The sequence below is a fragment of the Rosa rugosa genome, chromosome 2 (assembly GCF_958449725.1).
Source record: "Rosa rugosa chromosome 2, drRosRugo1.1, whole genome shotgun sequence".
Classification (NCBI taxonomy): Eukaryota; Viridiplantae; Streptophyta; class Magnoliopsida; order Rosales; family Rosaceae; genus Rosa; species Rosa rugosa.
The window spans coordinates 13,347,450-13,365,950 of NC_084821.1; the positions used below are offsets into that span (position 1 = coordinate 13,347,450).

Genomic DNA, 18,501 nt, shown 5'->3' on the forward strand with positions numbered 1-18,501 from the left:
TTTCAACACATATTAGCAAGAAGAAAAGATTAGTTCACCAAATATAGTTTCTAAAATTTCATATTACACTGTTTTAATTTCAAGAACATAAAAGTCTAATCCTTCTGTTGAAGATACAATTATATTCTAAAAATCAAAGACACAAGTTGCAAGTCTATAACTGAATGGTTCTCAAATAATCAAATGGCAAATTGATGCTACAACATATACCATAAAACTATTCTGAAAACTTAGAACTTGGCATTGTAAAGATTGAACTTTATGATCAGTTTGTTATCAAATTACAAATTAACAAGATACTGAACACTTAAGGGAGACAATCTTGTCAAAGGTAATTCAATCATAACAACATACATACATAATTCATAAGATACAGAGTAGTGAAAAACACAAAACTCATCTCTCAATCACAAGACAATTTCAACAATACAATCAAGAATTCATGATCAAGCAAAACAAAACTTAAATTCCATCCGGTCACCATCTACACTAGCCTAGATGCACGCCGGGAATGCTTCTAAGGTTCTCATTCAACATCAGAATTATGCATATATGTAAAATTCCAAGTTTTGAAATGAAAGCTTACCGGGACGCTCCTGCGATGCAAATTAGGAGGGTTAATTGAAACAAATACACATTCATAGAATCAAATCAAGGCATACCCGTAGCGAAACTTGAAGGAATTTTCAATCAGAAGCATCAAATTCTCAAAAATTGAAATTTTCTCTCACAAAACCTAAAACCCCAAAACTGAAAACTGAAGAGGAGAGAGCGTTCTGCAAAACTAACGTGTATTTTGGGGTAGCTGTACGCGCGTATGCGCTCTTGGGCCAGAAAACAGGCCAGAAAAAAAAATGGTCTGTGAGTAGACTTGAATAAAAAGAGCAAGCCACTGTTCCGATTTTTTTTTTTTTTGTTGTTGAAATTTTTGCAACACAAAACTTAATATTGCAAAAAGCCTAATCCGGTTTATTATCATGCAACTAAAGCTCTGATACCAATTGTAAGCGGAAAAATAAACTACACATGAGGTTGCACAAATAATAAACACAAGATGAAGATCATATATATAGCATAGCATAGCAAGACAATAACAGAATCGGTTATGAACATGAATTATACTAGCAGTGGTGGAGAAGGCCATCGATCTTGCAACAAGGTCTTCTGTGATCCTCTCAATTTAGAAGCTACTATCTATGGGGCTAGAACTGTATGCTTGCGTGTTTTGGAGAGGTCACAGGGACCTTGTATTTATATTGTACAGAAACAATGAATACCTGCCCATAACAGGTTACTTAATATCATTATTATTGTATCTAACAAAATATATCCGATATATTCTTGCTTGGTTACCAAGCCATTTAGATTCCCAATCGTAAATATTAGATTCACAAATAAATACGAATATCATGGAATAGGGTTTCTCATATTATCTCAGATTACTTTCTCTTTAGGTAACAATAGTTATTACACTTGATATGCATTCATTAGATGTTCATATCAAGTCTTACATTTGTATGAAATCAATCTGTATTTGATGTTTGATTCTGGGTTTAATTATTTGGGATCCTTCTTTTCTTCTAGCTTCAATTGATATGATCGCTTTTCTTAAAAAGATTGTGGGAATTGATCATCGGCAAATTACATGGCAGAGCTAATAGTTTTTTTGGTTTGATAGTTATCGTGGTCTGAACCATATTTAGCAGAGGAATCTGAGTAAGTTGGGATTAGTAACAAAAGGGTGTGCCCTTTACTCTAGATATTCTAGCTAAAAATGGGTCTTATTTTAAACAACTCATAGAACAATTTATCCTTTACAGGAATTTGTGACTGAAGATAATCGTGCTAAACCAACCAGGTGAACACTAAATCGATCAAATATTTCTATTGTCTGACCTCTGATATCAGAACTAACTGTCCTTTATCTCTAAAAATCAATTCATCTGAAATTAATTTTCCATAATTTGCAGTCTTTGTAAAGCCTCAGGCACTGCAATAGAAAAGAGAAGAAGGCAAATCAGTTTCGTCTCCAATTTCATAGGTGAAACTTCAATCTTCTACTCTGTGCCTTTTCTCATCTAAGTATATTGCTCGCTTTCAAATATCATCAAGTAATTAGTCCTGTGTTCAGTGGATTAATTTTCAGTTGGGTTGTTGGTTTTTTGCCTTTGTTTTTGTTCTGAGTTCATCTTTTTTTCATTCCTTCTTCTTCTCATGATCAGTCTGGGTGTGTTAATCAGTTTGTGTTTGTGAATCTTGGAGCACAATACTGCAATAGCGTCTACAACATTTCAATTAAGAGGTAATCTTAGTCTGAAAGTTTTTATCTTTTTAAGATTTTGGCTTCTGTGTTTTATGGCTTGAATGGGTAGGATGACTTTGAGAAAGTTTAAAGCCTATTGAAAAGGTTTTTTGTATTGCTAAGATCTACTTGGCTCTGATTTGTTTTTTGGTTTTTGAGTTTAAAGTACTTCACTTTGTAGATATACTGCAGTTGGATTGCTGCTCACTTTCATTTGGTAAGGTGAGAATTTTTCTCTGAATTTCTCGCTTTACAGAAGTCAACTTGAACATGTGCTATATAATTTGATATTTTGAATCGGAAGAGATTTTGAAACCTGTTAGATTGTCTGTAGCCCAAAGATGATAAAAAAATTTGCTTGGGTTGCTTGATTTTCAAGAATTCAAGACATTTGCTCTGTCTATAGTTCACACAACTATAAACCATTTGTTTCCAGATTGCCCTTAAACAAAGCGTGGAATAGTTTGCAATATTTTATACCACCTAATAATATATAGTAGCAACTCAAGCGGCATATAAATCATCTTGATTTCCATTATTAAACAAATGTGATTGTCTGTCAAAAAAATTGGGATTAAAGCGATGAGTTGATTTTCAAAACAAAATCCTTCTGTGAAAGAAGTTATTATTTTTCAATTTCTCATAGATTTTGGAAAACTGAAAAGATATCGTTTGCAAAGATTAGGAAGAAATCTGTACATCAAGTATGTTCATTTGATGCGGACAATCATTAACTTATTATATGAAATGAGATGTTACCCTATTTTGAAATGAGATTATAATGCATATACACTTATTATATGTCTAAAAGTGCCACATATATTCAATAGAAATGGGAAGACCGATCCTATGCTTCCCAGACCTGCAACCCTTTGGACCACCACTGCAACACGAAACCATCCTGCTTCCGATAGAAAAAGAACCATTCAAACAAGCAGAAGAGAATTATTCACCTCTGAATCGAACAAAAAAGCCAAGAGGTAAATATTACAGAAAATTAGTTTCTATAATCACTACACTACTATTTTTGGTACGAATAATTAAACCCTCTTGAACCAGTGTTTTGTAACCATGAATAATTATTTGAATCATCATACCTTGAAACAAGGTGCTGTACACAATATATGATAATTCAAATTCTCTCTTCTAAAGCCCCAACTCCTTATGAACAGTGAATTTCTTATGAATTTTGTTTATGCAATATGATTAATTTGAGGGATACACTTATTTCTTTATCCGAATGCATGTAATTTTGTAACATTTTTTCTGAGCTTTTGGGGGTGTTCTTCACGTTTCTGTTTTTGGGTTAGCTTACCATACACCTCTACTTACATGATAAGCTCCTTGCAATATATGCTGATAAGGCATATGAAGGCAGGCTAAATGGTATTCCATGGTCTCTCATGGCTGGTTTGAATCAGATTTTTGTTTGACGTTATTTTCTTGATATCTAGGAGCCAGAGTATGGAGAGAATACAAAGCACATTTTTTTTTTCAAGGAGGTCTGTTGTAACCTGAAAACTAAGTTTATCAGGAATTGAATGCAGTCATTTTAACCGATTTAGATGCTCTACAGAAACTTTTTGTTATGTTCTAGGGTTTAGGGCTATAGTTAATGATACTTATGCCCGGCTTTATCAGAGGAAAAACCATAATATTGTAGCAGTGACTGTGGCCTTCTATGGAACTATGAATAGGTGTTAAGTTGAATCACTGAACTTGAAAAATGAACCACCTTCGTAAGATTGAAAACCGGATATTGAAATTGTACATTTTTTTTTGGATAATGAAATACTTCCATTAAAGAGGCAAAGCCCCAGAGAGCCCGAAATAGCCCAAACAGTGAAACTTACAAGAATGAAAAGGAGACTCAAACTGCACTCCAGACAAGAGCAGTAGAAGAGTCAAAAGCAAACTAATAGAGAAAACACAAAAAGAAAAAACTGCCATAACCAATTGCAGTTCATATCTCCTTAACATGGGGGCAAGGGAGGCCATCGTTTCGGAGCACCATTGCAAGGGAAGGTGGTGGCTGATCAGCCCATCCTTGAAGACCCACCGACCGATAGGCAAGCGAAGCTGCTATGTGAGCTGCTTTGTTCGCTTCACGGGGAACCCAGTCCCAACTGATTTCATCAAAGAAGGTACTTCTCCTCCTGATTTCTTTGATTATTGGAAAGATTCTCCAATTTTTGCATTTGAGTGGTGATGATATTTCTGTTAAAATCCCCTGAGAGTCACTCTCCATTATTACTCGTTTCAGATTCATCTCAATTGCCATATTGACACCCAAAAGAGCAGCCTGTGCCTCTGCAATCTCCACAGATCCATAAGTACCCGATCTTGAAGCTGCAGTAACAAGAGAGGCCATATGGTTCCGAGTAACAAGAGAGGCCATATGATTCAGATATCAACTTTTCATGTGACAATATTGAAAAGCTTCTGCCTTGACCTCCATAACTTAACTATTTACTTTTCTCCAGGGATGCCTACCAATCCTTATATTTATGCAGACAACCTGATAGAAGTCCTAAAGAAGAAGCATGTTGCTGGGACATGTAAAAGCTCTCCACAGTGAGAAAGAGAGAGATTTTCTAGAAAGTTCAAGTTCAAACTAAGAGAGAAGAAACAAAGAAATAGAAAAAAGAAAAGAGGTTTGTTTTCTATATGGTTCTGTTCTTGCTTTTCTTTATCAGATTTTTGTTTTCTAGATTTTAGTGGTTTTGGTTTGATTTCTTATGTTATCTCTTTAGTTTATCGGACAATGTAAATAGAACCCTATTGAAGCCATGAAGATATTTTTATGGAAAGTATAGCCTATAGATGATTTCTTGGTTGTACTCCAGTGACATCGAAATGATTAATGTTTATGAAAAGTATGTTAGATGATCAATATAAAAAAATGATTTGTGTTACTATTACTTTTTGTTCAATTTGGACCCAAGTTTGCTTAGGGTTTAGTCATTTGGGTTACCTCTGTAGAAGTCACACAGGTTGTTCATTTCTTTCTTTGTCTGTTTAACTTTGACTTCAATGATTGTTTAATTTTGTTGGGTGAAATTTGGTTTTTATGTTTCATAAGTGTAGTGTGCTGTGATATGAAAGCTTTAGTCCACCCACTCTCTGTGATGTTCTGGTGTTCAGTTTAGCGTAGGCATATATGGTTTAGGTGAATTGGAAGTTCTTTAGGGGAAGTAGCCAGATAGGATTTAGAGTAATTGGAATTTGAAGAACTGTGTAGTATGTGGTATGTACATGGAGGAGTTTCAGATGAGGAATCAATTTAATTCAATTTTAAGAAGCGCAACTATGTTCTTTTAGCTTTCCCTTTGGAAAAGGATTGCAATATTACTTTATATTCTTATGTTGATAATAAAGAAACAAAATGTACCTCATCCCTGTGCACTATTAGGAAAATTGCAACAAAATATACCTCATCCCTGTGGAGAGGCCTTCTTAGAGCAGGGAAAAGTCTTTACAAACTCCGACACTCAAATAAATGATCTTAGGATAAACCTTGCGCATATAGGATCTCAATAGAAAGAGCTTCAGGAAAATCTTGAGAAGAGTAGAGCTCAAAAGGAAGAGCTTTGGAAAAAGATTCTGCAAAGCGAGGCTCAGAACAAAGAGCTTAAGAAAACTGAACCTCAAAGGAAAGCACTTAATGAACTTAATGAAGTGCTTTAGAAGATTGAAGCTCAAAACAAAACTTTGGAATTGTAATTGTTCTCACTCAAAATTCAGTTACAGTATCTTTTGTTTTCAGTGCAGAATTGCGCCTTACTTTGGATTTTACTACGTGTTTTTTACTATTGCTATTAGTCTATTTACTTGGTGTTCATACTGTTAGAATGAGAATTTTACACTTTTACTGTTAGAATTGAAATTGTTAGAAAAATGTTTCATTTCTCAGAAGATAGAGAAATCAATTGCAGAGGGAGACTATATTGTTCTTCTCTGTGTTCAAGTATATTTTTGTTCATGGGAATTCTATCGGTTGGCTAAAGTTATACTGCGAGCATTAGCTTTGAATCATAAATTTAATTTCAATTTTGTTTACTGCTCTTTACATTTAGAAAGGGTGTGTATGGTAGTAAGGCCAGGTTTAGAAATGTGGTAGTTGTTCACTCTTCAGGATTCATTTAAGCTTGCCAATATGTTTGAAAAAATTTATTTTTTGCTGCTTCCTTTTGGTATCTCTGAAGTCATTGCCTTTGTTTTGTGCTTGCTCAGTTCTTCTGAGCTCAAATTTTTCCTTTAATATCGTTTTAATTGCACCTTTCGTTGTCCATTAAGCTTCCGGCTGATTCATTAAATCTTCAATCTAATCTTCTATATTTAGCTGCATCAAATTATTGCTCTCTCTCTGAAAACAATTTCATAATATGAAGTTTGTCTGGTGACTCTTTTTGTGTAATATCCATACAACTCCTTTCACCAATAGAGAAATTTCATTAACGAAAGGAACTGTAGCGCATCGGCCAACTTAAATATCCTTTTATCTTGCTTTATGTATATTTGATAATGGCACTTTATGTCATGTTTTTGCACCCTATGTGAAATGTGATGCATCTCAAGAGCTGGCCATAATGGTTTGACATAATGGTTTAACATAATTTGCATTGTTTAATGTTAATATGTTTTCAGCAGGTAAGATTTGTTTTAATTGAGGTAAGAAAGGGAATCTAGAAGACAATTACTTTAGTTCTTGATTGTGCTCATGGCCTCTGTAAGTGTGACTCCTTTATCTGGGTTAAGATACGGCAGTGGAATTACAGTTGCCGTCAATAGTTTTCCCAGTGAGACATTTACATTGATTGTTTTTCAGGGACCATTAGCATTACAACAGCAGACATTTTGTACATCAGTTGATCAATGTCCATAAAAGTTTTTTGGCTATTCTTTGTTTTCTCATTCTGTTTTTTTTGGAAACAATCCACCAATTATTACTGCGACTACAAGACATGCAGCATCGCGCGGGCCTTTCTAGCTAGTTATCATTCATTAACCAGTTAGACCACTTTTGTTTTAGAAAATTACATAGTAGCACATGACCAAAGATTTAAACACAGAAAACCCACTTTAATTTTTTTTTTATACAAATAAGGACATGAGCCCAAGTTCAAAATCCAAATGATGCAAGCCTGACTCCCAATTTTAATAAAAAAATTACCAAAATGCTATAGTTTCATCACAATTTACAGACATTGCCATTGACCCAATATCCAATACCCAAAAACGGAAAACCCAAACCGAGCGATGGAGCCATATCCAAAACAAAAACCCCAAAACCCCAGCACAACCTAATTCATGGAAATCAAAACCCCAGCCATTATTAGACCAACGCCAAAAGCACAAACCCACCTCACTCTCCTGTGTGTCTCTCTAATAGTCTGATTCGACCAGAAAAAAGAGGTCGGTTGTCGATTTCTTTATGTTCTCTCATTCATGGGTTTCTGCTTATTCTTTGTTTAGATTTAAAAATCAAGTTCTTCTTCTTTCTTATTGGAAACTGATTCATTTGAAAGGCTTATCTTTTGTGGATGATACCCAACTTTTGTTCGGTTTTGCTAGAAAGGTTTGAGCTTTTATTGGTCTAGATCTATTTTGGTATGAAGTTTCACTTTTCAATTCGTGAGTACTATTCAAGCTTAGTGAGCTGAGGCGATCTATGATCTGCAGGCAGAGATTTCAGAGAAAGGGTTGTTGGTTTTCTTGTGTTCATGGGGATCTGCTAGAGCGCCCAGATCAAAGCTGAGAGCCCGTTAAACACAGGTACATGAACTTCACAGCAACTGATCATTTTGGTTTTATATCTCTAGCCATTACTGTGAATTGATTTCATGGATCTTTATGGCTTTTCTTTTTTGGGTGGGAATGAGTTTTTGGGAATTTTGGATTCTATCTAATTATGACAATTTCAGTTATAATTTGTTTATTTGTTTAATACTTTTACTGGGTGGGTGTGGCCTTTTGAGAATACAAAGCATCATTTTCAACCCTGTTTTGGAAATTATTGCCCCCAAAGTTCATTCCAACCCTGTTTTGGAAATCATTTTCATTCTTTGCAATCTTATTTAACATCTCACTTTTGCTCTATTGCAAATGGTAGAAAGTTTCAGTCTTTCTAACCATGATAAGAGCTATTATTAATCTGCTACTATTCAAATTGAATTGATATGCTACTATATAGTTTATAGTTTATGTCAATGATATGCTTTATTACTGTTCAGTGATATGATCTGCTATTTGGTTCAATGATATGATCGGCTACTGTTAATGATATGATCTGCTACTGGTCAAATTGAATTGATCTAATTGCTACTGCTCCTGCTCCTATTCATGCTCCTACTCCTAATCCTGCTACTGCAAATGAAGTTGCTACTGAACCAAGGATACGTTTAGCAATAAAGAAGAAAAAGAAGTTTGACGAAGAGTTCTAAGATTCTCTCTCTTAGCAACGTGTAAAATGAAGTTTTTTTTTTTTTTTTTTGCTTTTCAGAAGTAAAATAAAGGGATTATTCTCAGTAAAAAAAAAAAAGTAAATTAACTCATGAGATGTAGCAAGTGGAGAGCATATTGTCCTTATTTGTAAGATATAGTCCTTATAAAGATATTAGAAGTCAAAAGAAGTTGTTAAGGATAAAAAAGTAAATTAACTCATGACATGTGGCAAGTAGAGAGCAGATTGTCCTTATGTGTAAGATTTAATCCTTATCTATACTATTATTAAGAGAAGAGGCTTTGTTAGCCAAAATCTAAAATTTTGATAGAATTGACCATAGAAGATTAATAAACTTTGAGAATTAATTAAATCACAAGGATAATTAAGACATTTACAAAATGTTTTTTTATTAAAAAAAAAATTAAAAAAAAATTACCCACAACCCACTTTTCTTTCTCCCATTTTCTTTTCTCTGCAATAACCAACTCTTTTCTTTTTTATTTTCTGAGAAAAACAAATAATAACTTGCACATGCGGAGCATGTGTGGAGAAATGCTAGTATGTTTAATTCAATCTTTAAAGGATATATTTGTTAAGTAATCTTTTGTCAATAACTTATATATGTTTTAGGGAAACGATATTTGAGAGAATTGAATCGTGCTTTCATTGATAATAGGGACCTCTTTATATAGAGGATTACAAGAATAGAGATAGAGTTGTACATGGAAACATAATCGTACATTGATTGGATATATCCTGAGATTCTCTGAGAATATGACAAGACCTGTCCCGAACTTCACCTTGAAATCCAAAGTTGCCCTGCGGGGCTCACCTTAGAAGAAATTCTACCAAAAATTTGGCAGAACTCCCTCTAAAAGTGGACTACCCAAAAACCTGTAGAAAGACATTTACATTTCTAAAATAATTCACCCTTAATCTTCTGGAGCCACCATGCTCCCTAAATCACAACACCTCCCATTTCACAAACAATTCTGATCTTAAGAATATTAATCTCATAGGTTATCAGAGCAATCTAATGTACAGGCGTACAAGAGAATAGAATACAAGATAAAAGACCGAAACTTTTATAATGCTGAAGCTATGACAGCTATGCCTCAACCCCAAGTACGCTCGACCTCAAGCTAAACTGGCCTGCAAACTGGGCATTTGAAACCGAAGGGCCCAGGGGAAAACATTTAAAAACCGTTAGAGTGAGTGGACGAAAAATAAGTAATTTCGAATGAATACATAAAACTTAATGCTTTCCCAAGTTATTCTCTAAAATCTCGCATGCAGTAACAATCTTGAAAAAAAATACTTTTAATCATCATCTTTACTGCAATCTTAATCGCGTAGAAATAAAACATCTTGAAATCTCTTAAAATCTCATCCTCAATCCTTATAAAAACATCATTTTCAAGAGGCTTGCTTGATGACTAGAAAGACTGCTGTCTAATCATCTCATGCCATCTGGGAGGGACTACCACCCAGATGACGCATCGGAAGGTACTGCCAACCGGAATAGGAGGCTGTGGTAGAAGGGACTGGCAACTAACCACCGGTAGTAGACGGGACTGCCGACTAACTACCTCATGTCATCTGGAAGGGACTGCCACCCAGATGACACATCGGAAGGGACTGCCAACTAACCATCTCATGCCATCTGGGAGGGACTGCCACCCAGATGACACATCGGAAGGGACTGCCAACCGGAATATAGTCTGGAAAGGACTACCAACCAGATTATTACCTAGAAGGGACTGCCAACCAGGTAATATGCGCATGCGCCTTAAATAGCCTCCTCAATAAACTGAATAGCCTCCTCAATAAACTGGAAACAACCTCTTTCAATTACTTGCTTTCGGAAAGAAACTCGCTGTTACTTCAATAAAACATTAATAATCCACTGAAAGCATAACTTAGGATTATCCCGCTAACTCAAACCTCAATATCTCAATAAATCCTCGAAAGCATAAATCAAATACTCTGTAAATCAACAAATGCTTTCGGAAAGAAATCTCAATCTAACTTCAAGGCTGAAAAGCTCAAAACTCAATAAATCTCGTTAATTCAACTATGCTCAAATATTTGCTAAAACCTTCGTACTCGTATATCATCATATAAACTGATATTCGAAATCAATAATTCTCATAATATTTTCTTAATCAATCACTTCCCGAAAATCGTTTCCCAATTCAATAACTCATAAATAAAATAGCTTGAAAAATCTATTGGAAGCCCTCGGGAAGGAAAGCCACTAAAAATCCCGTAACTCATAGAGTATAATAAATCTCAAGAAATCAAGCTCATAAAATCATAATACTCAATAATTCAAATGATAAATTAAACCTCAATCGGAAAATAACAATATACTGCATGCACATTTAATTTAAAATAAATGTCCACTCATAGTACTATTTAGGTGACCACGCTACCGGTTTCCTACGTCGAGCAGTAGCTCGGCACGTCACCCTGTATACAATTATAATTCGTAAATAGCAATCCGGAATTTAAATACGATTCCAATGTCCTATTCTCAAAAATCAACATTTTCATTTCTTCTCCAATTTAATCCAAACTTCACCATTAACACCAATTCCTCGATTTACATATTCCACAACGAAAACGAGGGAAATTAGACGGCCGGATTTCCCACAATTCAATCACAAAACTCCAAACTTCGGAAAATCACAAACAATTCCAAATTCCTCCAAAATTCACCAAACTTCACATACAAGCTCTACAACATTTATAGGATTTAATGGGCTAAAAAATAGAATCAAAACACTGCCATACATGCTGCAGCCGCCGTCTACAGTGGCGGCGCCGCCGCTACCGCTACCAACTCCGATGGCCACCAAACTTTGGTAGCAGCACCTACTCAACAGACCCAACAACTTTCTCAACTGAGACAAAGTCAGAAAATGAGTAGAAGTACCTCAACAATTAAGGAGAAGCTTGAACTCGAACCGTGAATAGTGATCGAAATCTTCCAGCCGTCAGTTCTTCCTCCATGCTTCAAATCGCTGCACAAGATTCAGGGGGTAGTATCTACATCCCAAGGCGCTTCCAAAGAACCGAACTTTATAGTCTGGGGTGGCCGGAATCGGAAGAAAACGGTGTTGACTTAAACTGCTATAGTAAACTTCCAACGCTCGATGCGTCGTTTTCCGGCCAAACCGCCATGAGTTACCACTGCCAGCGTCGAGAGGAGGAGGAGGCGAGTCTACTGATACCAACCTTGCACCACCAGGTGGCTGGAAAAGGAGGAAGTGTCGGAGCTGCAGATCGCCGAAGGGAGAGAGAAAAACGCGGGGGAGGAGGAGAGAGAGAGAGAAAATAAAAGTTACCGGCCAACAGTAGAAATTCAAATATATACTACTTACTGTGAACAGTAACTTTCACATTTTCGCTTATAACTTTCGCATATGAGCTCCGATTTTTACGTACCACATATGCACGCGCTCGGTTTAACGTCCTCCCCAACTTTCATGAAGGAAATTTTCTCAAATTTTGACCCGAACAAAAAGTCAACTTTTAGGGCCGCCTAAAATGTCGAAACGGAGCCAAAAAGTAAATGTAAATATCGTTTACCCATCGAAAGACTCGTAAACTGGTAAATTTAGGTTCGGGACGTTACAATCTCCCCTCCTTATAAAAATTTCGTCCTCGAAATTTCATACTGTTGAAGTAGAGATGGGTGCACACGCCAATCCATAGTAAACAGTCACGAAGATAAATAGCACATCAATCCTACATCAGTGGCAATGATAAGGCACATAAAAGATGTGCAAGTCTGCTCAAATCATGTAGAAATTACCTTCAAAACTGATCCAAGACTTGACCAATTAGGACATGGAGAATAACCCTTATAAGAAACCATCCTCTAGCTGAAATCTAGCCAATTATTGTGATCTGAATAATTCTCACAGCGTTCTTATTAAATTCAGTGTCTTAGTCGGTAGATTTACTTCCACTAATTACTGACAATCCTTAACAACTGAGGAAGAACATCGTCAAAGCATTATGTTTGAAGTAACTTGTAAACTGTTCAACTATGTGAGCAGAAACATCTACTAAAATTTCCAGAATAAAGACTCAAGGCTAAATCAAGGTCGGTTACTTGAACGAACTACACCTTGAAACTGCATAACGAAAATCAAATCTTCTTTGGGTTAAGTCTTCCCTTTGCAATCTTAAGTCAACGACTGGAGCAACTGATCATTTCAACAATCCCAATTACACAAGCAACTAAAAACATATACTTAAAACCCCAAATTCATCAATGTTCCAAGTCGGATACCCTTGTCTTACCTAACTATGTAGTAGTACATACTCACAAGTACACAACTTCAGCGTCAAGAAATTTAGGTCAAATACTAGTTCAGATAACTCATGGTATCAATATCACAAACTATATATTCAGTTGGAATAGTAGCATTCATAACCTTTTCATATAACTCGTACAGTGAAGATCCACTTTGTTCACCAATAACATGATGATAATACATCTACCCACACTTAATACAATTTCAATTCGTACACGGGTTTCTGGAAAATCCAACAGTCAATAAAATACCACAAGATGTTCACTAATAACCCACATGTCTGAAACAACAAATTTTCTTAGCAACCACAAAACTGCACTTGCTTTTTGTCTATTTGTGCTTAAATTTCTGATCGAATGTCGTGCACGTAGAGGTCTCATAGTTGTCAAGCATATCAAAGAGTAGCCGCGAATCAACCTATAAGTTCTTAATCATGAAGGTTATGGGGCCATTACACTTCCTTTGCGCTACTTTAATACCTAACTAAAACATTGATCAAAGCCTTGAGATGACATCTAAGTCAACTAGAGAAACTTCTTTGATATATACCCTGTTGGCCATAAGGCGACACCTTTCGCACACCTGTTCATGTTCAAAATTTCTGTACCAGACTGCTAGCAAAGTAGTCCATTCTTTCTTCTTCGCGTTTCCAAAGCATAATATTCCAATAATCAACGTCAAACTTGCAAGTACTTGAGTATAGCCAACTCTCTTTGCATGGCTCAAAGCTGATATCCCCAAGCGACACTGTCATCGCTAAACTGAGGATAAAGTAGCAGAAGATCCGCCCTCTAACAACACTTATTCAATAATATTCCAGCTACAACAACAATTCCAAAAACTAATCTGCGCTAACTAAGATTACACCAAAATTTCCTAAACCTCAACTCGCTAAGCATTAATCCAACAACCAACTCAACCATAGTAGCTCAACAGTTAGTACTTCAAGTGTCGGTTGAAACCTTTGATAAAACCCAAGTCCAAACAAACAATTTCCAAACTCAACTCCAACATCTTGCCAAGTCATCGTACCTATAAACCAGTGATGGTGACCGAATATCAATCGTACCAACAATTTTCTATACTTCTCCAATCAAGGGCCACCATACGGTAGAAAGATCGATCAAAGTGAGAAATAAATCTCAAACTATTTAACCCATTACCACCAACAACGGTACCAAGGTAGTAAAACTCACTTAATTCCTCAAAAGCAAACTGTTAATATACGTATTCAACTCAAGCAACAACCAATTTTTCCTAGATGACAAAACACTGTTCATAGAGTCTTTCCTTGAACAACAACCTTGATGAAAAATAGACACCCGTCTAACATCTCGTATCACACAAAGCGGTACCTGGATATGAAATTTAATCCAACCACATGGCGATCCAATTCCTCCATTTAATTACCGTTGAAATACGCCACTACACAGACATACCGCATTATGTTTTACTCACATATAACAAGGATTCTGATCAAACCTTAATCTGAAATATTTTCGGAGCCAACTGGGAAACTTATTTCCTTAAAATTATTCCACTAACCACTCTTACAAAATCACAATCCAACTGTCTAACAAAAGCTTCACCAAGATTCTATCATAATTAATCTTCAAAGCTCCACAATTTATAACTCGAATCATACTCTGTATCACAAGTAAATTCCACTTGCACTATTATGAATACCCAACGATATCACTACCACTATTCTCCGATTTTAGGTACAACCATTACAGCCAAAAACGGATAACCAATTAAGTACACACATCGGTACAATCTCATTTACAAAAGTTGTTTTTAATCATCTCAATTAAATACTGCTAAAGATCGTAACTCGATTGTAAAGCTCTAAGCGTCCAACTAAATACTCAAGTTTCAAACATAAAACTATTTCAAAACTTAAATTCTGTCAATCTCCTTACTCAATACAATCCAAAACTTCAAAAGGATCAATTACAAGTCAATATATCTAGAATCAATTTCTTCCAGTCCGAACAAAACTAAATCCAAATATCATGGTCAGGTCAAAGGCCCAAGATAACCAGTCATGATTTCCAAGTAATCTCCAACAATTGTCAATGATATCCTAAATGTCACATACATGACATATCACATCATGTAACACAACTCCTGGAACTTGGTTCAACATCAGAACCACTAATATTACTAATTCCATTTCCATCAACAATTCTGATTCCAAAGCAATTTATAGCAAACAGAGACAACCCAAAGCTATGTCCACTCATCTCTAACAATCAAACACAAAATCGAACTCCAGTCTTGCACTTAAACCTTACCCCAACAAACTTGTTGGCATCGAGGGAGAGATAACCACCACATTCCCTCGGACCACATTTCGTAGCATAACTTAACCCTGTAAGGTAATCTTACATCAACATCACCAGGAAAAGGTGCAAGACACGTAAACAATCTGATATACAGAGAAATCCCTATGAGGTCGGCGTATAAGAGGCATAGCAACTGAAGGAAAATCAACTAACCATGTACCTTACACACTTGATGAATACTTCAGCACCGAAGAGTAAACGATGGGGAACCGCTGCAGTCGGGCCATCACTCGGGAGGTACTAACTAGATCGAAACAAGTCTACAGAATCTTACAACCTAATACTCTGATACCAACTGATAGGACCCGCCCCGAACTTCACCTTGAAATCCAAAGTGGCCCTGCGGGGCCCACCTTAGAAGAAATTCTACCAAAAATTTGGCGGAACTCCCTCTAAAAGTGGGCTACCCAAAAACCTGTAGAAAGACATTTACACTTCTAAAATAATTCACCCTTAATCTTCTGGAGCCACCATGCTCCCTGTTAATGTCTAAAAGTTCAGCGGTAGCTAAACCTTTGTTAACGCTGATCCGATAGGCGGATCGATACTTGTGATGTTCTCAACGTTTCCGCTACCTGTCAAGTAAAATACAGAGGGTGTCAGAGGGAGACCGCGTTGGGCGGTCTTCAACTCTCCGATGCCTAAGTTAGTCAATGTATTTATGTTGACAAAGTAACAATAGGTAAGTATTAAATGCGTAATTAATGAGGATAGAGGAGAGAACCTTTTATAGGTGAGGAGGAGGCTGATCTTCTCCTTGTTTTCGATGTGGGACTGATGTGCTTCAGTCCCCAGCTTCTGGAGCTTCTGATGCTATCTTGGTACAGCGCGTGACGGGGCGTCGGCGGTGATCTGGGGGTGATCCGGGGCTCAGTTTGTAGCATGCCTGGCGGTGTATCTGCATGTTATTCCTTTGGTGGGAATTAGTACATCTGGCGGTACAATGAGCGTAGCCTATTATAGCTAATTATGCTTGCAAATGTACATGTATGTACAAGTCCCCCAAGTCCCCAGTCAAGGAGGGCAATCTTGGTTGGGGAGTTGTTCAGCGGTTTGAAGCGTTATCTTCCGCTAGACTTGCAATAGCATAATTAGCGTCAGTGCGTTGTCAACCATGGATTTACTGAGTAAATGCTTTATACCCTTTCGGGTGGGCCCCTGGTAGGCCCCCCAGGGAGTCCCCCACTCCCCGGCGAAGATAGACCTCCGGACGGTCAGCAAATTGTTTGTTGAGGGGAAGCTGCACGGAGCAGAGGGTGTTGGGTAGCGAGCCCAATCTTTAGTACCCAAGTGAAGGGGTCAACGTGCTTAATCAGGGCCGTCGTAGACTGTTGACTAGTCCCCGTGTCCCGTAGGGATGGTCTGACGGTAACGCCGCCTGGCGGTCGTTGTCAGAGTGAGGCGTGGCCTCAGGATCCGCCGCTGGCGGATATCCCCCCGCTGACTGTAGCAGGAAGCAGCGTCCAGTAGACGTGTTTGGCGGTATTTTATTGAGCGATATTGCGCTGAACAAAGTACGCAGCTGGCATGCTGGAAAATGGGGTTCCGCTAGAGGTGTGTAGCAGAAGCCGCCCTGCTTGTAGGATGACAAGGAAGAAGTTCTGCTGGCGGAGTTTCGCTCAGCGGAGACTTCGTCACTTGGAAGGTGACAAGGGAGAAGTTCCACTGGAGGGGTTTCGCTCAGCGGATACTTCGTCCCTTGGAAGGTTACAAGTGAGAAGTTCCGCTGGCGGGGTTTCGCTCAGCGGAGACTTCGTCCCTTGAAAGGTGACAAGTGAGAAGTTCCGCTGGCGGGGTTTCGCTCAGCGGAGACTTCAGACGGTTGGTGATTTCTTCCCAAGTGGTTACTTCCATTAGACGCTTCGTCTGATGGTGGTCGACACGTGGCCAACGCCTAGAGGGTTAGCGTCTGGAGGCTTGTCTCCTAAGCCTGGCCGTCTTCTCGCCATTAATGCTAGTAATTATGGATTCCGTAACTGAGGCGACGCCTCGGTTAATCCGGAGAGTAAGTGGAGACGTGGGACACGTGTACGGCTGGTGCGCGATGTCGTTTTTGAGTGAACGGCTTAGAATGCATTGATGTTAACATAAAAGGGGGGGAACTCAGCGAGATTTGACACTTAGCCAAAGCTTCAAACTCTTACTCGTCGTCTTCACGCTCTGCTCGTCCGAGACTGAAGAAAGAGGCTGCCGGAGTTTAGAGATATCGTTCCCGGAGAAACGAAGATCTTCCGCACTGAAGACTGTTGCGCACCATCGTACCGGAGTTTTCACCACTAAGGTTGGTATTTGGATTCCTTTTCTTGTTTCATTGAATCTGCTGCTGTCTGGGTTTTGTTGTTTATGTTTTTGGGATGCTTTCTGCTGTTGTTTGGTGTGTTCTGAGGGTGTGAAGTGCGATTTGGGGGTGGGTTATGGTGTTTGGCAGAGGGTTGGTGTTTAGGGATTTGCTAGATGGTCGAATCTGGGTTGAGTGTGTTTGTTCTTGTTTTGGCTTTTTCTAGGTAAACTGTTATTGGTGTTCTTGGCTATAACTGAAATAGGCCTAGGCTAGATCTTTGTTTGAGCTAACTGATTTGGGTTTTAGGGTTTGGGATGGCTAACGTTGTAGAGATTTCGATTAGGATTCCGGGTCTGACGTGTCGTTCAGCGTGGCGGATAGAGTATTTATTGATTCGTTGCATCCGTCTGCCCATGCAGGAACCTCACTGCCAGAACCGCTAGAGGTTGAGCCGCTACAGACCATACCCTGGGAAGTAGCCATGGGTCGTGCCTCGCGTCCAGAGAGTTCTGGGGCAAGGGAAGCCGCCGCGGCCAAAAATAGGTGTGACGAGCGGTTGGCGAGTAACAGCGCTGCCAGTGGGTCCGCTGGCGGGGGAGGATACTGAGTCAGCGTGGGTTCTCCAGGACGGTACCCTTGTTGACGAGGCAGGAGGGCGGATGAACGTTACAACCATCAATAGGGTGAAGCGGATGTTCCGGTTGCCAGGTTCAGTGAAGCTACGTCCGCCGACAGTGGACAAGAAGGCATCGGTTCTTCCAGAGGGGTTTGCCGCCGTGCACGAGGCGATATTCCGC

At 38.2% G+C, this 18,501-nt stretch overlaps 1 long non-coding RNA gene across 5 annotated transcripts; it reads left to right on the forward strand.

The window, feature by feature from the left end:
• Nucleotides 1-1,518: 1,518 nt before the first annotated feature.
• LOC133733167 (uncharacterized) lies at nucleotides 1,519-3,419 on the forward strand. Of its 5 annotated transcripts, none has more exons than XR_009857529.1 (5): nucleotides 1,519-1,858; nucleotides 1,971-2,041; nucleotides 2,223-2,302; nucleotides 2,462-2,524; nucleotides 3,133-3,419. It is a non-coding gene; the product is annotated as an uncharacterized LOC133733167 (long non-coding RNA). The 5 variants fall into 5 exon arrangements; XR_009857528.1 differs by having other exon boundaries at nucleotides 2,469-2,524; XR_009857525.1 differs by having other exon boundaries at nucleotides 2,484-2,524.
• The last annotated feature ends 15,082 nt before the right edge of the window (nucleotides 3,420-18,501 follow it).